This window comes from Mastigoproctus giganteus, chromosome 4, assembly GCF_048544385.1.
Source record: "Mastigoproctus giganteus isolate SK-2022 chromosome 4, ASM4854438v1, whole genome shotgun sequence".
In the NCBI taxonomy this organism is placed as follows: Eukaryota; Metazoa; Arthropoda; class Arachnida; order Uropygi; family Thelyphonidae; genus Mastigoproctus; species Mastigoproctus giganteus.
In genome coordinates, this window is record NC_143578.1 from 62943859 (window position 1) to 62963251 (window position 19393).

Sequence of the window (19393 nt, forward strand, 5' to 3'; positions counted from 1 at the left end):
GCTAAGCCTCCATCCTTCTCCCCCCCTCCCCTCCCCTACGTACTGGTGAACACTCGGATATCAAATATAAAGCACGTCCTGCCAGAAAAAAAAAAAATTAAAAACATCACGAGGATAACACCTCATTAAGTTTTTGATTAGTATATTAAATTTAGGAATATCCGGGGGAAAATGAACCCAGAAACATGACCCTACCAGTTTCGCAAGTTCTTTGACTCCAGCCAAGCAGACTGAACACACTCACCATCAAATAGATTTTTTTCTGTGCTCATCAGGGGGTGCATATCAAGTAATCCATGGCTCACGTTTCTGAAAGCAGTTTGCTAATGTTAACGATACCATTTTTCCCTTTAATAATAATAATAACAACAACAAGGAGGAGGAGGAATGACAAGAAAGCCAATAAAAGTATCACATTGCGGGGATCAAATTCTCCTCTTTCGAAACCCCGTATAGTTGACAATGTAATAAATACAGCCTCTCGGTAGCGTGCAATTACCAAGCACACAAACTCCATATTTTATTGGTAAAATGAGCCATTCTTGCCATTGTACAATTAATTTGATTATTTTTAAGACAACATCGGTAAATAACAGACCATCGTCGGCTTTCTATTGAAAGAAGATAAGATGATTGCTTCTAATCACAGTTGGGCCGGGGAAAGTGTCAGTTCGTTAGAAGAAATTTGGAAGGGCCAGGGGGAGGGGGAAGCAATGAACAGGACACTCGAATTCAATACAGTGCACTGAGCGTGCCTTTTATTTCTTTTGTATTGGGGATAGACGTTTGACAGACAGCTCGACGCACTCTTGGGAAACGCCACAAATAGGCCACGCGACTGTTGAGAGCACCTCACTTTGAACTGACCGGGGATTTCTTTAACAGTGTCTTTCTCTGCATTCGTGTCGCTATTCCCCGGGCAAAGAAACAATACCGAAAAATCGAAGCAAATGCAGCAAAATAAAAGTTGTTCAGTTGCTAGGATACTAAAGTAAATAAGACTGGCGTGTGTGCGCATGCTTGTCTCCATAGATGACGCATTTTTGAGTAAAGATACGCTTGGTGTTTTCGAAAATGATGCGTCTTTCTCGGGATGAATGTTTACAACTTCACTGCTACGGCAGCTAATACAACAGCGCTCAGTTAAGCAGCAGGCAGTGAAATTTCTGTGATAATATCTATTCAACGGGCCACTGTTACCACTTCCATTTGTCTAAACGACAAGAACAATCTTTTCTTGTCTGAGCTGAAGAACTCAGACAAGAAGCGCTGGCAGGGACATCAAAAGTAGTTCGGATCACATTGAGAATGTCCTCATGGTTCAATTCTGACATCAGACTTGCTTTTCACCGCAAGCCGAAGACCTACTGACAATGGAGAAGGCCTAATAATCAACAGTCTACAATAGATAAAAAGGCGTTCATGGAATGGGCAAAATTGGCCTTCGAGCAGCATAATCAGTTCGTCTTTCGAGTGGTAAGATCCACCAGCAAACCAGTATTCACTAATTTCCCCATCTCGAAAGACCAACTGATCGAGATCATAAAGAAGCTACAGCTAAAGTCAGCTAGGTCTGGACGGGTTTCCGCTCTTCATTCTGCAACTATGCAGTGTCTATATTGTTAATATCCTGGTGCTTATTTTTAATCAAATCGTCACCAGCGCGGATCCCCCAGAAATCTGGAACACCTACTTTGTGCACCCAGTACCAAAATGTAAGCATCCGAAGGGACCAAAGGACTACAGGTCCATCGCCATCAGCTTTCGATTCCTGAAACCCTTTCAGAAGATCATTCACCCTGTACTAACAGAGTACAGCTTCAACCACAGACCTCCATACTATAATCAAAGGCAGGTCTACTAGTACAAACTTGCTTGACACACTGACAATAATACAAAGAACCCTCCGTTGCCAAGTGCAACTTGATGCCGTCTTCTTCGATGTGAAAGCACCATATAACCATGTCAGTATTATTGCATTAATACGTATCTTGGAAAAGTATTTCAACGTTACTGGCAATGCTCTACTAATTTTAGAAGCAATTCTAAAACCTAGACGGCTCCTAGTTACTCATCAAAGCTATCAATATAGATGTAACCTGAGCAACTTAGAGGAAGGTTGGGTTTCAACCCCAGCGGTAATGTAGGTCAGGTGCAGACGAGAGAAGGAAGGATATGTAGGGCCTCCCCTTCAAAATGCTATGAAGACAGGGCCTACATATCTGGTTACCAGTAGGTAGGCTGGTAATCCGAGTTTTGGTGGTGGAGGAACCTAAACAGGTCAATGGCAGCAAACACGGCTGCAGTTAGATGAAGCTACTACCACATAAAAGTAAACGTATCCCAAGAAATAGAATGATGGGTGAGCAAGAGAAGACTGAACGAAATGGAAAAGACAAAGGTGGAGACAGCTCATCGAACGAGACTGAATTACTGGATGATGATCAACATAAAAATATTCAAAATATTTAATTGAAAGAAGATAAAATATTTAATTGAAAGAAGATAAAATAATAAACGTGGTAGTGAGATCTTATAGCAAAAAGAAACGGGACAGAAGACTTGTCCAGTAATGAAGAAACGTACACTAGAGAACAAAAGTTAAGGAACAGTTGAGAAAAAGTGCATTAGTTTAGAAAATAGTTTACATGCCAGTCAACGCGCAACATACACTGTGCTGCCACTTTATTAGGTACACCCCTGCTGTGCACACAAATGGTTTGTCCCACAACGTTGCGAGTCACGTGACCACAGTTGTGGATATAAATGCAGCAAAACAACCTTTCTAGTACCTGTTAAGCGTACAAACCGCAGCAAGGATGGGGAAAAGGAGTGATCTGACGAACTTCGAACGTGGTATGGTAGTAGGTGCAAGGCGTGCTAGACAAAGCATTTCTGAAACGGCAGTTCTCCTGAACTTTTCACGCACCACAGTTTCTAGGGTATATCGAGAATGGTGCATCGAACAGAAAACATCCTCTCGACGGCACTCCTGTGGAAGAAAGTCGCTTGTTGATGAGAGAGGTCAGAGGAGGATGGCTAAAATTGCGCAAGCAAACAGACGGGTCGCACATCACGTCAGAATACAACCTTGCTGCGCAGAACAAAATATCTCAACGGACCACTAGTCGCACTTTGTCACGAATGGGTCACACCAGCCGACGGCCACATCGCGTACCTTTGTTATCAATGAAGGACAAGAGAGCACGCCTCCTGTGGGCAGAACACCAGCACTGTACTATCGAGGATTGGAAAACAGTTGCTTGGTCTGGCGAGTCGAAGTTCTTGGCGCATCATGTCGATGAAAGGCTGAGAATTTGGCGAAAACAACATGAATCCATGGACCCATCATGCCTGACGACTACCGTGCAAGGTGGTGGGGGCAGTGTTATGGTGTGAGAATGTTTTCTTGGCACACATTGGGCCCATTGATACCCATAGATTCCTCTCTGAATGCCACATCATACCTAAACATCGTTGCTGACCAAGTGCATCCGTTCATGTTGACAGTTTATCCTCAGTCAGATTGCTACTTCCAGCAGGATAATGCGCTGGTGCACAAAGCCCGAATCACTATGGAATGGTTCCAGGAACATGACAATGACTTTTCTTTGCTGCAGTGGCCCGCTCAATCCACGGATCTCCTATTGAACATCTTTGAGATGAGCTGGAAAGGGCTGTTCGCTGCAGGCCTACTACGCCGTCGAATCTCAAGGAACTTCGTGACACACTCATGTCTGCATGGTACTCCATTCCTGCACAACGTTTTCAGCATCTTGTTCAATCAATGCCTAGACGAATTCAGGTTGTTTTGAAGGCTAAAGGAGGCGCAACACGCTACGAGGTAGGTGTACCTAATAAAGTGGCAGCACAGTGTATATCTTTTCCTTCACTTCTACTTTTTTTTTAATTCCGATAAAACATATGTTAGCAAATAATAGAGCAAAGATCTCGCGAGACAAGCGAATGATTGACAGTCGATTACTCTTTCCTGCATTCCTCGTCTATCAACCATTTGTGTTTCTACTGTAAGACACGGAGAAAGTTTACCATTTCGACAGATGCGAATTTCCCATTTTTACCAACCCTCCTATGTTTATTGACAAGTCCGAGAGAGAAAGATTTCGTGACTGATTTCGAGTTATTTTCTTGCAACAAAACAGATGTCCACGAAGATTACAAGAGGGTGTGGCCGATCCGAACAATCATTGCATGTTATTTGAGAAGTTATTATCTTTAAAATACCTTTTTTGTTGCATTAAAGAAAAGGCGCGTGGATGTAGCATGTTTTTCCATTAATACTCGATGACTTAGTAGCTTTAAAGCAATTTTCGAATCCAAAATAAGATTGTAGAACCCTCGGGCCCAAAGAGAAAGAATTGGAGATCAACTTCATATACAAAAATGCCATTACACCACATCTACACGCGAACTGATTATTTCTCTTGATGGAATAACTATATCGACTTGAAATTTGTCAAAAGTGCGTATCTATCACTATTAGGAGGGTAATGACTCTTTAGCAGCACTTATAAATCAGTTTTTAATAGAATTTATCTATCCAGAGCCATTTAACTATCGAGACAACGGAAATCAGTTGTGCGCATGCGTTGCAGTTATTAATCGAACTTTGCATTTTTATAAACAGTTGATAAAATGAAGCTTTAATATTTATAAAGTTATGGTAACCGATGCATATTTTTCGAAAAATACAAATTTTTCATTATTTATTGTGGAATTTATCGAGAGAAGGCAGATAATAGTTAATTAGTAAGCAGACTACTGTACAAATTGGAGCAGAATGGTATTAAGGGTAAGTTGCTACAATGGATAAAAGGATGGTTAAGTGGGAGAAGACAGAGGGTGGTAATCAATGGGTGCTGCTCTTCGTCGACCAATTTTTCCTAGTGGAGTCCCACAGGGTTCAGTGTTAGGTCCACTGTTGTTTTATATATTTATTAATGATATTGATGAAGGTATATCAGGCTTAATGTCGAAGTTTGCAGATGACACGAAGGTTGGCAGGGTTGTTAATGACAGTAATGGCAGTGTGCTACTGCAACAGGATCTAGATAATTTGGGCAGATGGGCTAAGAAGTGGCAACTGAAGTTTAACCTTGACAAATGCAAAGTACTGCATATGGGTAGAAGTAACCCCAGAGAAACGTACCAACTGTGTGGTACTACACTTAAGGTGGTAGAAAATGAAAAAGACCTGGGAGTAATTGTGCAGTCAGATATGAAGTTTTCTGAGCAATGTAGACAGGCTGCTAGGGCAGGTCATGGGGTTTTGTCAATGATATATAGGAATTTTGCTAGCAGGGAAAAGGAGGTGATTGTCCCTCTGCATAAGGCAATGGTCAGGCCACGCCTTGAGTACTGCGTACAGGTCTGGAGGCCTCATTTTAGGAAGGATGTAGATTTGCTTGAGCGTGTACAGAGAAGAGCAACACGATTGGTGAGGGGAATGAAGGGATCCTCTTACCAAGAGAGGCTTAAGTTCTGCAAATTGCAGCTGCTGGAGACTAGGCACCTGCGCGGTGATCTGATTGAGGTCTATAAGGCCTTGAATGGGTTGAGCACGCTGAATTCTGATGGGATCCTCCCACTTGTTCAGAATACGAACCTACGGGGACATAAGTTCAAATTAAGAAAGGACAGATGTAGAATAGATGTGCGGAAATTTGCCTTTAGCCAGCGGGTGGTTAATTGCTGGAACAAACTTCCATCTGTCGTTGTGGAAGTTGATAGGTTAAATAATTTTAAGGAGGAACTGGACAGGCAATTGGAGGGAATGGTGTGATTTTTTTTTTTTTTTTTGTGGCTGATGCTGCATAAGCTCCTACACTTGCTTTCTTGCATCACATGCCACTACTACTACTACTACTACTACTACAGACAACAGTACGTTTAATCGATTGCTAATAGTCGGTTTGTTAAATGTAACAGTTCAGTTAAATATAACTGAAAAGACTCGATCAAAGTCATAAAACTGTTTTCTTGCTCAATAATATTCACCGAAGGCACTTTGATGAACAAGATGATATATTATAAGAATTACGCTGGCTTAAAAGGCGCAAAGGAATTTCATTTTCTTCAAATTATCCGATGTAAGATGAAATTAGAAATAACGGAACTATTCCTAAAGCAACGTCATTTCTCTGTTTCTTTTTTCTGAAATGAAAAGTTAGTTAATTTTACGTTATCTGCCGAGATATATTGGCATTTTCATTTATTCCTTCCTGGTTTAATGTTCAAATTCCTCTTCGAGAGAGAGAGAGAGAGAGAGAGAGAGACTCATCTATCCTGATGTAGAAATCGCGTCTTATTAAAGTTTCCTTTTCTCTCTAGCTCTTAAATGCAATCATAAGAAGGATCTTTTTCCTGTAATTGTATTACTCATCTTGAAGAATAAAAGTAAGCTATTTGAAAGAATAGCTAAAACGTCCCCTGGTAAAAATGAAGAATTAATTTGCGAGGAAAGAAGGGTACACCTCTCTTCTTTCAACACAAGAGTTCTGATAAAAAAACACATTGGCGGGTGTCGGAGGGGGTGGGAAGTGATGAATGATTCCACTAGATCATGGAGAACGCTTTTTTAGGTTAAAATTAAGAGTTTTGTGTGTGTTTAAAATTATCTACACTTGTCGCGGTTTATCCTTTATGTGTCGTAAAGAAAAATAATTGAAAATTAAGTTAAGGTACAGATAACTTCATAATTGCATTGGGTTTTATTTAAAGAAGAAGTGGGGACCATATAAATAAAACTAAATTCAGTATCCTGTATTTTATAATTTTTAGCAACATATCTGAAAGGACTAGGGTAATATCCTTATCTTTTAATGTACTGAAACCATTATTAAAAAGGACCCTATATACTGCAATTTCAACAAGGCGTTCTTTATACCTTTGGTCGCCATGAATTGCCCTCTTGAGCTGGCTTTCCACCAATAAAAGTTAGCGAGTAGCCGATACAACCGTCTTCCACCATTACTCTATGCTTCTGAAATTTGAGCCTCAGGGGCATAGTCAATAAAGAAACTAACCTTTGCAGCAGATTCTGACTTCTAAAGTGGGCCAAGAGGAAGCACAACCTTCCAGCTCTGCCTCCCACCAAGCAGGTTGCAGACTCTTTCGGGATTCCACAGCTTTCCACCTTAATTGACAACCAACGCCTCCTTGCAACCGTCAAGATGATAACAGGCATAAATGCAACACCTTCATGGCTGGAGGATTCTTCTTGCTGCCCTAAAAGCCAATCCCGAGTTAAACACGACTCCATCTCTCGGACAGGTTCCTCCCTCAGCAGATGCTCAAGCAGCCTCAGAATCATGACACCGACCTGGACAAATTCGCCCTTGATTGGAGATAGAGAAAAAAATTCTCAATATCAGGACTAATGAGCCATAACTCAACTGTACCTTTACATCTACTTCTGTCTTATTGAGCTTGTGCTCTTATCTCGATATTAAGCCAGCTCAACCAGACCTAACTCTTGTGGAGAGTTCTCTCCTTTGTATTGTCACCTTTATGGTTTTATTTGGACGCCTGGACTTATGGCCGCGAAAGGCAACTTGCAATTTTTTTTGCAATAAAGATAATATCTATCTATCTCTGTTCAGCTATCGATAGAGGGCGTATTGATCTGGCTCTCGGCGACAAGTGTTTCATAGGGTTAAAATCGGCTATTCCAACAGTTGTACATTCATATCCGTGAGCCATTCTCAAACAGCACCGGTGATATGGCATGAATCAAACATGGGTCTGTAGTAAAGAACTGCTACATCGTAGGAAATATGCATTTGTCCAGCCCTCGTGGGGAGCACAGTTGGTATAATCATCGTTCTCTTCACACCGAATAGAAAAGACCCGATTTGAATCCCCTCAATGGCACGAGGATTTTTTATGGGCCTTTTTTACAACGTGGCTGAGTTTATACGTCTCAGACAAGGGTACCATCGGTGTTTTGTTCCTGAAAAACTCGGGTTTTCGTCCAGCAAACAGACCACAGAACACTCGCAAGTTATGGACATAATATATACGGCGCAATATGGTCTAAGTCGCTGATGGGCCTAACACCCCACAACAACCAGCAGTTGTCCAAAATGTTAAAGTAGGCGTTAGTGTTCATGGTTCCCAACACAGCCACCGAAAGGTTCTAGCCCATACCATGAAAATGGCGCCAGACCATAACCCCACCTCCTCCGAACTTCATTGGTGGTACAATGCCAACATTGCACTCTGGCAGATTTTTTTTTTTTTTTTTTTTGATTTGGTAGTTGTTGGCGCATCGGCTTCTGTGGCCATATTGCACCTCCCAAGGTTTTTGCAGTACTTTAATCCAAGCCCGAGGCGGGAATCGAACCCGCGACCTTTGGGTTGCCGGGCAGGTATTTTACCCACTCGGCTAGCCCGGTCGGCCACTCTGGCAGAAGACTTTCTACAAGCCTCCCCCATTCCTTCATCTGTCTATTTGATCCGAACAGGGTGTATCGAGATTCTTTACTCCATAGAACCGATTTGCACTGCTCTAAGAACCAACGGCGTTCGTTTTCTCATGCAAGGAACGCCGCTGATGATGTTTGGTTTACACGTCGCCACTCGCTCATGAAAACCGACGGTTTGCAGTTCCGTACTCAGTGTGTTCGTATAGACCTGAACCTCTGTTAACACGTTAAACTCTTGGTTAATGTGATACAAGAATATCTGACAAAATTATCTACTCTTTCTTTCCGAGTACTCTCTGCTTATGCGGAATGAGCTTGTGTAGTCTTACCGTACGTCGATGGATGGTGGTGGAACAGCCACACTCTTCAATTTCACGATAACGTCAGCGACAACAGACTTTGGATGACGCTGGATGTCAAATTTCACAAGTTACACAAACAATAACAGCAATTACGTACATAAATGATGTAATATCAGAGTATTAACAATAAATATAGCAAAGGATACAAGAATATGCAACACATGTGAATCAAACAGCATGCCAACTAAACCTGGCGAAGATGAAAATGATTACAACAGGTTTTTGGCCGAATTCTTCTACCCTAAGGTACAAAAAATAAATAATAAAATAAGTTATTGATTGCTGTTGCTAAGACGCAGAAATCTTTGATAACACTTATAAGATTAACTCCAAAAGATTGGGCGAGAAGTAACGAGGTTATACACGTGTTTATTTTTATCCAGGATGAATCTACTGGGTTTGTTGTGCATCTGCCATGATCAGATACGCAACACTCAGTAGCGTCGCGTATTATTAATATTACGTACTTATTATTATTGTTTTTAGTTAACTAGTTCTGAAGACTGTTGGGGCAGAAGTATTCATCTACAAATGACGTCTCTGCAAGGGTGTTGATTAGATCCATATACATTCCATTTCAAAGTTGGGCATTTCATACAAGAATGGGGTATTTTTGCAGTGTGCAAAGAGGGGAGTGAGACTGAAGGCTTTGAAGAGGCCACGCTTTACTATTTCTTGAATGAGATAGCGATGGTTTGAATTACAGATGCGTAGTAGAGGATTGGAAGAAAAAGAGCTTTGTACGAAAAACAGAAATCTTTCATTAGTATGCCTTTTAATGAAGAGACTTTCTTGATCTTAAAAGATCCTACTACAGCTACACGTTTATCTGTAATCATTCCACCAAAAAAGGTTAGGCTGGAAAAGGCAAATTTATGAGAAATCACTGGCTAGGAGATCAAAGAACGGAGACAAAACGTTTTACACGAGTGTGAATACAAAAAGAAGAACGAGTTTGATCAAACCCTTGTACAATGAGCGCGGAAAGTCTTAGATAACCCAACTGACGTTGGTGATGAATTGAACAGGTACTTTGCATCAATATTTAGAAACGAAAGAACCTTCATGGTGAAGAAAAGCTCTGCGAGTGAAGCTGGACAGCATGAAATTAGTGACGATGAAATTTAAGAATATTTTTTAGAAACATTTTATAGTCCAAAGGCGAATAAGTCTCCTGGAGTTGATGGCATATACCCAGGGAGGGCGGTGGCGAGAGAGAGAGAGGACATTAAATCATTGAGGTTAATATATGGGGTCGTCAATAGACTGAGGAGTTATTCCCTTGGATTGGAGAAGTGCCAATGTATCGCCAACATATAAAGGTGGCTGTAAGAAAGAACTGCGGTCATTATGACTGCAGTGGCAGATAAAATCATGGAGGCAATGATCAAGAATGGATTAATGGATCATTTAGATAGAAATGGAACAGTGAAGGCTACACAACATGGTTTTGTAAAGGGAACCAAGTTAGCTATTGCGATAAAGTCGTTCATGAGCTGGATATAGGAAATAATTTCGATATTTTTGCTTGGATTTCAGTAAAGCATATGACTCAGTATCGCATGAGGGGTTACTGTACGAATTGGAACGCGTTGGATCCTCAGGGTAAATAATTAGTTGAACTGCAAGATGGTTGCAGGGCAAGAGGCAGAGGTTGTGATAAATGTTTTTTCTTCAGCTGAGCTAACGCAAGAAGTGGAATTCCAGAAGGAACGGGGTGCTGGGACCACTCTTTTTTTTTTTTTTTTTATATCGACGAAGGGATAGAGGAGTGATATCGAAATTTGCAGATGATGTCAAGCTCTGTGGGATAGTTAATGATCAGCGCCAAACGACCCAGAAAGAAGCTGTGGGTACACTTCAGAGATGGTGAGAAAAGTTTCAAATACCTTTTAATGCAGAAAAATAAGTTATACTTATGGAACAGAAACTGTAAAATAACTTACACACTTTTCATCTCGAATTTGAAAAAAAAAAATAGATGAAGAAAGGAATTTAGGGGTTACGACTGTCGGACGTGAAGTTCTCCGAGTAGTGTAGACATGCGGCAAGGAATGCTCTTGTGTCCTATTGATGATTTATCGAACATTTGATTGCAGAGATACTCAGACTACCGTGTTCAAATATGGAGACAGTATATTGAGCATTTTGAAAGAGTATAAAAAAGAAGGGATTCATGTGATCTATAATGCGGCTTTAGTTTTGTTGAGAATATGATATATTAAGGAGCTGTTTTCCGTGATAGTATAGTGGTTTCACCATTTGTCACTCGTTTGGAGATGTCTGATTTCGAATTCCGGCGACCACTGGAGGAATTTCTAAAGTCCTCTTCAATCGAGGCTGTAGTTAGATTTCAGGCCTTCGTCTGAGATCTGCTAATTACAACCTCGATTGAAGTAGAGCTTTCCACGCGAGTATCTCTGGGTTTTTTACCCGCATGACATGCAAATCGGCCACTGGACACGCACTTCTATAGACAGACACAATAAATAAATACGAATTTGTGTATCGTCTATAGAAGGGGGTCCGTTAAAATAATAATTATTTACAGGGAGCCCGAAGAATGAATGATACGTTACTCCAGCTCAGATACAATCAACGTGAAAGAGGGCGTGTCCTGAAAGACTATTTTCGGAGAGGAAAATCAGTTTTGTGTTTGCCTCCAAAGGAAAGGATATGATATGTTTTACACATTCAGGTGAACTTTCCATCTGTCACATTATTTCACTAATCTCTAAATATTAAGAGCATCCTGTAGCGAATATTTCAAGATCGTCCTTTTAGCTTAGGCAACAGAATTTGGGGAGCCCACAAAGATCCCTGAGCAACACAAGAAGCCCGTAGTTAGAAGACTTTTATCCTGTTTTTTTAAAGAGGTAATCCTCGATATCCATTTGAGGAAGATGTCCCCTATACCACAGTCAGAATTTAGTTGCAATGCTACGCACACCCTTTAGAGGTGTGTGGTATCCGTAGAGTGGAATCCGTCCAATGCCTTTGCAACCTCCAGATCACAGACAATTAGTATTATTATGCAATATCTACCTATAATAAACACGGTTTAAATAACAAAGTTGCCAATGCTACAAATAATGTAGCATTGGCAACTCCAGGTGATGTTGTCAGCAACATTTGGATTCCTGGTTCCATTGGAAGCAACCGAGGAAACTTTGGAAGAATTGCCAGTTTGTAGAAAGAAGTAGCTTTCCGCGCTTTTTGCTGAGACAGTTGGAATATTGAACTGTAGGACATGGTGATCTGATGGAACAGGTCAATCATATGTTGGAAATTCAGAAAAGACGAGGTCAAGAAAGTTGTTTCTTGTTGGAAAAGACGAGCGCTGCTTGGGCTTATGGAAAAATTAATCTTCAAAACGTTGCGCTATGTTTTAGAGAAACAAAATCTAGACACACTGAAGTCTCAAGCTGTCTTAATAAAGGCAATTTTAGGAAGGAGGGTTCTTAAATAAACTGGAGTTGTTACGACTCTTTACAACCATTTCATTCGGTTGTAACCTTCAACTGGGATATAACGAAACCACCAGATTTGATCTGAAGTAGTTGTGCTAACTGTTTCAGATCAGAAAACTTCTAAACAATCTCAGCTGGGTTTCAAAGCCTATTCATTATTGATTATAACTTGGAACTCGCTCATTCGCGTGAATACATCCAGTAAAGCGTCTGAAGCTGTTCACATTTATAAAATGGTAGCAGAAAAAAAGTACTTAGTAGTTCATCGGGGTAAACTCCAATTTTGCGAAGTAGCAGCGAAGAGAGAGTGTTAAAGCATCAACGACCTCTTAAAATAGTTTTATCTTTCAGGACATGAAATATTAAAGAATGCGATAAAGCTAATGCGAAACATCGAGACTCAGTAAAAGCAGAAATATATAAGGTTTATATCTCCAAGAAGTAGAATTGCTCTTTGAAAAAGCTTAAACCACTCCAACGCTGCCCATTTTCTTACCGTTATAGCTACTGCAAGAAGATACAGTAAGCGGGTTATTCGCATTTCCTTTTTTGTTGAGTTACCATAGCAACTCCACCGTCCCACTGTATACCCGCGTATTGAGGGGAAAACACAGAACCTGCAATCTAGCGATTCGATCAACTTTACATAATCTATTTTATATTTGAAAGCTGTGCCAAATCTTTACCTGATACAAGAAAAAAATTGATTTCGCCTAGTTTTGCAGTTAACCGTAATAGATGTGTTTAAGGATCTACTTCCTGGCCAAAGGATGAGATAAACAGAAGGTGATGGATGATTCAAGATGCAAACATTCCATTTAGCAGTCCAAACAATTATTCTTTGAAGACAGTAAGTGAAGAATCAAATGTATAATTAGAGTTAGGTGTATTTATAAACAATGAGCATACTCCCTAAACAGTGGTGTATTTGAATAGATTCATATTCAGATAATATTATTGACATCTAAAATTTAAAATAATTTGATTTTAATTTGTTATTCATAAATAAATGCGAAAATTCGGCTACTAATGTGTATTTTAGCTTAGAAATCGAATATCTGGTGCTGTAGATGCGAAACTCTGTTTGCACAGATAACAGAAAGATCTAGATCAATAAAACTAGACTGCTACTACTGGATGATGAACGTATTTCAGAGAAGAATTGTTCGGCACACACTCGAACGCGTGTGATTCTCCGAAATAGCTACATGGTAGGCTATATCGACAATCGGTGTAGCAAAGTAGAAGGGGAAGAGAGAGACAGATGACAGGAGGATGGGTGGGTGGATAGAGTGCTCGCTACAGTCACTAGAAGTATCCTTCGGGGAATGGGGTAAGGGTCATATATCACACGGGGGGGTGAAGGGTGTAGAGTTCCGGTCTTCTGTACTGCTCCCTCAATCACGATTGTGTAAACGATAAATAACACTGAGGTGATGCTGAAGTCTAAGAGAGTCCCTTTACGGTAATGAGGTTAGGGGAGGAGGCGAAGAGGGTAAGATACGAATCATCACAGCCTTGCAGCTTCAGAAACAGAACAAGACTATCTGACGATAGTTGAATGTTATCGTTTTATCGATAAACAGAGAATTACTTCAGGCTCTGTTCTCATGGTTCCGAGAAAGATCTTACAAGAGAGGCGTCTCATTGTCACTCACCAACAATTCCATTGCTGTTACACCATCTTCAGAGGAGTCCTTCAAGGGATCGTGTTGTCTGTTGCCCTTTTTTTTATGCAGCAGTGGAATCTCTTCTCTCCAGCAGCCTTATCATATGCTTCTAGTACCCGTGACAACCCTGATGAAGCACTGAGTCTTCCAGAATGCGATGAAACAAATCTTGGATGTCAACAGTTACAGTCAATCCATCCAAATAAGCGCAGACGACTTACACTAAAAGCAGGAGGAAGATCCCTCCACCGTTTACTATAAGTGGTGCCTTAATTCGGAACGTTGATTATCACAGAGACCTTGACTTGGTACGGGCCCAGAAACCTTTCGTTCCAACATCATATCAGAGAAGCAAAAATATACCTTGCTGTCCTTTTGGATTGCTAGACAAGAACTGGTTGAATCACACCGGTTGTCCTTTATGCCTCAGAGATTTGGGCACTGGCTCCACCAATACATCTGAAACAGCACGTCGGGCTGGAGTGTTGGATATTAAGATGGCTTAATAGAATAGCTGGAAACGCCCTCACCATATAAAAGGCTCTCACTATTGGAAACAATCTCCCCTGGATGCTTATTATCACCAAGAATATCGTTACCCTCGCTAAAATTATAACGGGAAGCCTTGTTGCTCCGGACATCCATAGATCCATCCAACAGAGAATGCAAATGCGTCCCCTCTCTCTTGATTGGTTGGACTTTTGGGTAACATATTTCCAGTTAAGATACAAATTTATCAACGAAGTGGATACTGATCTTCAGAGGATATGCGAAGATAAAGGTTACAGATTGTATGATTTATTTATTCATTGAATAAATAATAATTTTCCTATTCCTTTAATAGCGTTTAAAATCCAGAAGGTATCAGAGAATCTTTATTTGAATATCGATAAACGGATACTGAAGTATCAGAGAGCGGTATTTAAGAAGTTCATTCTAATTATCACTAAATAAGGGGTCTACACATCAAAAGGCCAGGGCTAGCTCTTAAGAAATAATAGTAAAAGGGGAAACATTTGACTCTGCTAGGAACAGAGCCTAAAGAAAAAATTCATCTGCATAGTACCAAGCTAAGTCCAATATCACAGAGAACTTTGAATCAACTTAACCTTAAGAAGGGGGGGGGGGGTTATGTCAAAGAAAGAAATTTCATCCTTTGAACGTAACAAAAAAGCAACTTTTCCGTGAAGCTTTTAACAAAGAAAAAAACCCATTTTGCTCAAAATAGGACGAAAGAAGCTTCCCATAAGTTCAAAGGTGAATCAAAGATAGAAAAGAACGTCGTTCTTAAAGTTAAACGTGCCTCATCGAGTAATTTGGATTAAAGAAAAATTCTTTGTTCCTTAAAAGAACGAAAAGAACTTCGACCATCTTAAATTTCAAATTACCTTAAAGTCTAATAATTATTACTTTGGAAAAAAAAAACATTAACAGTTTTGTCTGTAAGCCTCTATTAATACAAGTTGCTCGGAATATCATCTTCCTGAGGAGCCCACGCGCATCGTGTTAACACTAGAGGTTATTCGGCATTGCTAACTAGTTCTCTTGTCTGTTCCTGTATAAGCTCTGGTACTTAAATCACAAAGAAAATGCAGTCTCAGCGATAATGTAGGATTATGTTCCTGTAAGTTGTACGCATGCGCCGCAGAATAAAGAGAATGCACACGTTTTCTCTTGATCATCAGCGATTTCTTAGTAGGGAAACGTATCCTGAGGATGCAATGAGGCACATTTACCCACTCAGAGGGTAGAATAAAGGAGGTACGAGATTGATAACCTTAAAAGATTGTTTGAGAAGAGTAGATTGCTTGAACAAGGTTAAAATGCTTCTTAAAAATATTTGGAGAAAAAATGTCAATGAATATTTAAAGAGAAATGTGCATAAACAAAGCGTGCAAAACATCCATGCATACAAAAGCACGATCCTTAAACCCAGAATGTACAAATACCTTTTTCTCTAACACCAACTTCTGTAATCGATACAGAAATTTAAATGTTAATCACTCTCACATTAAGCATAAACAAACAATCGTTTATCTTCCTTTGTTTTTTCTCTTTTGAAGTTTTCTTAAGTAAAATTTAAAAAAAGTCTTCGAATATCCCACGGTGTCTTTATTAATAATTCCTTTAGTTTCTCTACAGGTTACCAGCTTTTTAAGAGCTATTCGTTACCATGACAATCCTCCCTTTTCCCTTCCCTTATATAAGCTTGACCTTGATTTCCCTCCTGGTTCAGGTTTCAATGCATAGTAACAACTTATCCTTCCCCCTCTCCTTGTACATCTGCGTATCGTGGGATCCGTGATGAATCACCCATACGATGCCCCGTACAGCATCGGTAACGAAGTTAAACCTCGCCCATCCATTATCCCTTAAGTCAAGCAGCGGCAGTTCAAAAACAGCCGATAGGAAATTCTCGAATCCACCAATGGTAGCTAAGCAAGACTGATCTCTGTCTACTAACTAGCAAAAGACGTTTTTGAGAATTGAGGGTTGCACTTACGGTTGTTCGAGCGAGACGGGGCAGTCGGCGAATCGTGTGTCCCTCACGTGTGGAACCCGGCACTTCCTCCTACTTCTACGCTTGCCCTTTTCCATCCCTAAAGCTGCAAACACAACATCAAAACGATGCCCGAACAACCCTTACGACAAGGTTGTAGATGCAACTGCCGGAACATTCTCCGCGCTGGTCTGTTACTGGTGGATCGCTGGTTGCCGGGAGCTGCCGACTTCGCACGCATGCTCCGAGGATCGGAGTGACAGCTGATGGCACCGAGGTTCCGAGTAAGTGGTGATCCGTCTGAATTGCCTTGCCAACGAGACCAATAGGGTGGCCAAGGATGGCCGTAGATTCGGAGTTTGTTGTGTTGCGTGCTGCCTTTATCGCACAGGTGATTTTTACCGTTGCCGATGAAGCGAAGAGAAAGAATTTTGCCGGGCGAGTCGATCTGGCGACAGTACCGATAATGAGTTCCAGCACAGCATCCCACTAATTGCGCTACAAAACAATTAAGTCTTATCAGAAAATACGTTTTTGTCACGTGCGATCATAAACACCATTCCGACTGTGCCCAGAACGGAAGAGAGAGAACTAGAAATTAATTTCGGCGTTTTGGAATTTTTTTTTAACCTTTATTTTGCATAATTCTACACTCCCAAAGTTTTTTTTTTATCTTTACTTTCATTTCAGTTTCTGAAGTTTTATGGATTTTGCTCCTAATCTTTCCTGGATTTAAATGAAGAATCGATTAATATAAATAACTTTGTCATTACTAGTAATTAAAATGCTTTTGTTTCGCGTTAAGCTCTTCTTTTTAAAATGATTTGTTTGCCTAATACTTCATCAAAACTATTTCTTTATGTAGAGAAATATTCGCTTTCTCAATCGAGAATCGGACTAATCAATACAAAACACTAACACCTTGCATAATCAGGAACGTGTACACAATCCGGTTATTTAGATCTCTAAATAATAACAATAATATGCACTGAATAGCAGTTTTTTCATCCAGCAAACTGTCTTTTTTGATTTTACCGGCCATTTTGTATACATTGTTCTGGAAGCGCCCTCATGCGTCGACCTAAATAATCTGCATGCTAAAATAATTACTGTTTTATTTAAATCTCTGCACAAATTTTAACCACACGCTGTTATTTTCAGTCTATTTTGCAGAATTCGGAAGATAAAAATCAGTAAAATATCCAGCTTTAAAAAGAAGGTAATTAAAACCATCTAAACTAACTATTTCTTTACGCGAAATACGATATTTTTTTTTAATAAAAGCGCTTTTATGATATATTTAATTGGCCTATAAAAATGGTTGAAAGTTTCCAGACAATTTCTTCAATTTCCATTTTTTTTTTATTTTGATAATTTTGAAGAGTATTGATTGGTTAGCGTGCCACATTATCCTTTTAGTATTACTAAAGTTATACACCAGAATTGAAATATAATCAGCTTTATTTGATTGCAGAATCCATTTCAATTTTTTGTATTAGGTTTTAAAAAAATTAATTACCCGTCTTCGAAGATTAGCAATTTCTTTTCTTAATTTACGAAGATAATGCCTTTTAATGCTAGTCTTTGTTAGAGTATTTCTTCTACTATGGAAAATGTCCCGTTATTTTTGTTTATCCTTAGCGAAATAACTTCACGCTAAACTGATTTACCCAGAAATTTCAAATATACAAGCAGTTTGAGACAGAATTAGTTCAATTTTCATTTTTAGTTCATTTTATCGAGTTTTACACCAGAATTGAAATATAATCAGCTTTATTTGATTGCAGAATCCATTTAAACAAAATGCTGGAAACAAAATGTTTTTAATATTATGATATAGTTTCGTCCTCCATGATAGTATCACAGGATCGAATTCCTTCGAGGACCAAGACCTCTTCAATCGCGGTTATAGTTAGCCAGTCTCAAGTGAATTTGTAGGGGATTTTTCTCGTGAATTAATCACTCATGCAAATCAGCCCCTAAGGTAATGCAATTTACATTATAGTTTATAAGAACGTAGATTAGTAGAACTGTTTTTTAGTAAGATCAAGTATTACAGCCGATGAGACGAAGGGGATCATTAGCCAGTTTAAAATTACTTGTATAAAAAGATTCAATGTCTGATGATACAGGATAGACGTTTTTTTTCCTTGGGAAAAGTCAAAACATTAGCGAAGAAGTCTTTTTTTCGTAGTTAAAGTAAAGCAAAATTGTAATACATTTGGAAATTAATTAGGTACACGACAATTCGGTGCATGACAATTTGGTGGCTACCACAATTCGACGTATCACACAGAGATCAGAAATTAACAAAATCAGTGAAGTAAAAGGTGTATGAAACAATAGAAATTCTGGCGACTTAAGTAGGAATTCAGAAATTTAGATAAAAGAAAATGTTTTTTTACCATTTATTTTGTATAAAAGGATTCACGCCGATTCTTCTAACAGGCAAGTTGGAAAGAGTACGTGTCTATTCAGCATGACTCCATCCATACTGTAGTACCTTTAATCCAGGTAAGCTGATTAATTTTTTTTAAACACTTCCTCAGTTGAATCCAATTATTTTCCAGGTGAATAATTTGGTTGGGAGGTTAGAAGAAAATTACGGGCGCAGAAACCAGGTGAGAGAATTAGAAATGAAGAATGTTACTGTGAAAGTTGTTAAACCATACGCTTTTTAGTAACATGGACTTGTTGAGGGTTGTGAACCTCAACCAGTCCATTAAGAAACTCATTTACATATAAACCATAGGAAAGGTAATGAAGGTAGGTTCCTTTTTTTTTCTTTTTCTTTTACAGGGATCTCCGAAGCCTGTTCTATTCCAGCAACATGGATTTCTGAGGATTGGGAAGTTGCAATTCCCATGCATATATACAGACGTTTTCAAAACCTCAGTTATTTGTTGCAAAAATTAACACCCTCTTAACTACCGTCCTCCATGTC

The 19393-nt window shown here is 39.6% G+C and overlaps 1 protein-coding gene across 3 annotated transcripts in view; it reads right to left on the minus strand.

Moving 5' to 3' along the window:
* LOC150086786 (metabotropic glutamate receptor-like) overlaps nt 1–19393 on the minus strand; it is a 232702-nt gene that overhangs the window by 32854 nt on the left and 180455 nt on the right. Inside the window, exon 1 of one of the 3 annotated variants that reach the window (XM_090371577.1) lies at nt 16453–16626. The exons of the other annotated variants lie outside the window; for them this stretch is intronic. The gene's annotated coding sequence lies outside the window, so the exon portion shown is untranslated. Of the gene's footprint in view, nt 1–16452; nt 16627–19393 lie in introns of those variants that run through there. 3 annotated transcript variants of the gene reach the window in all.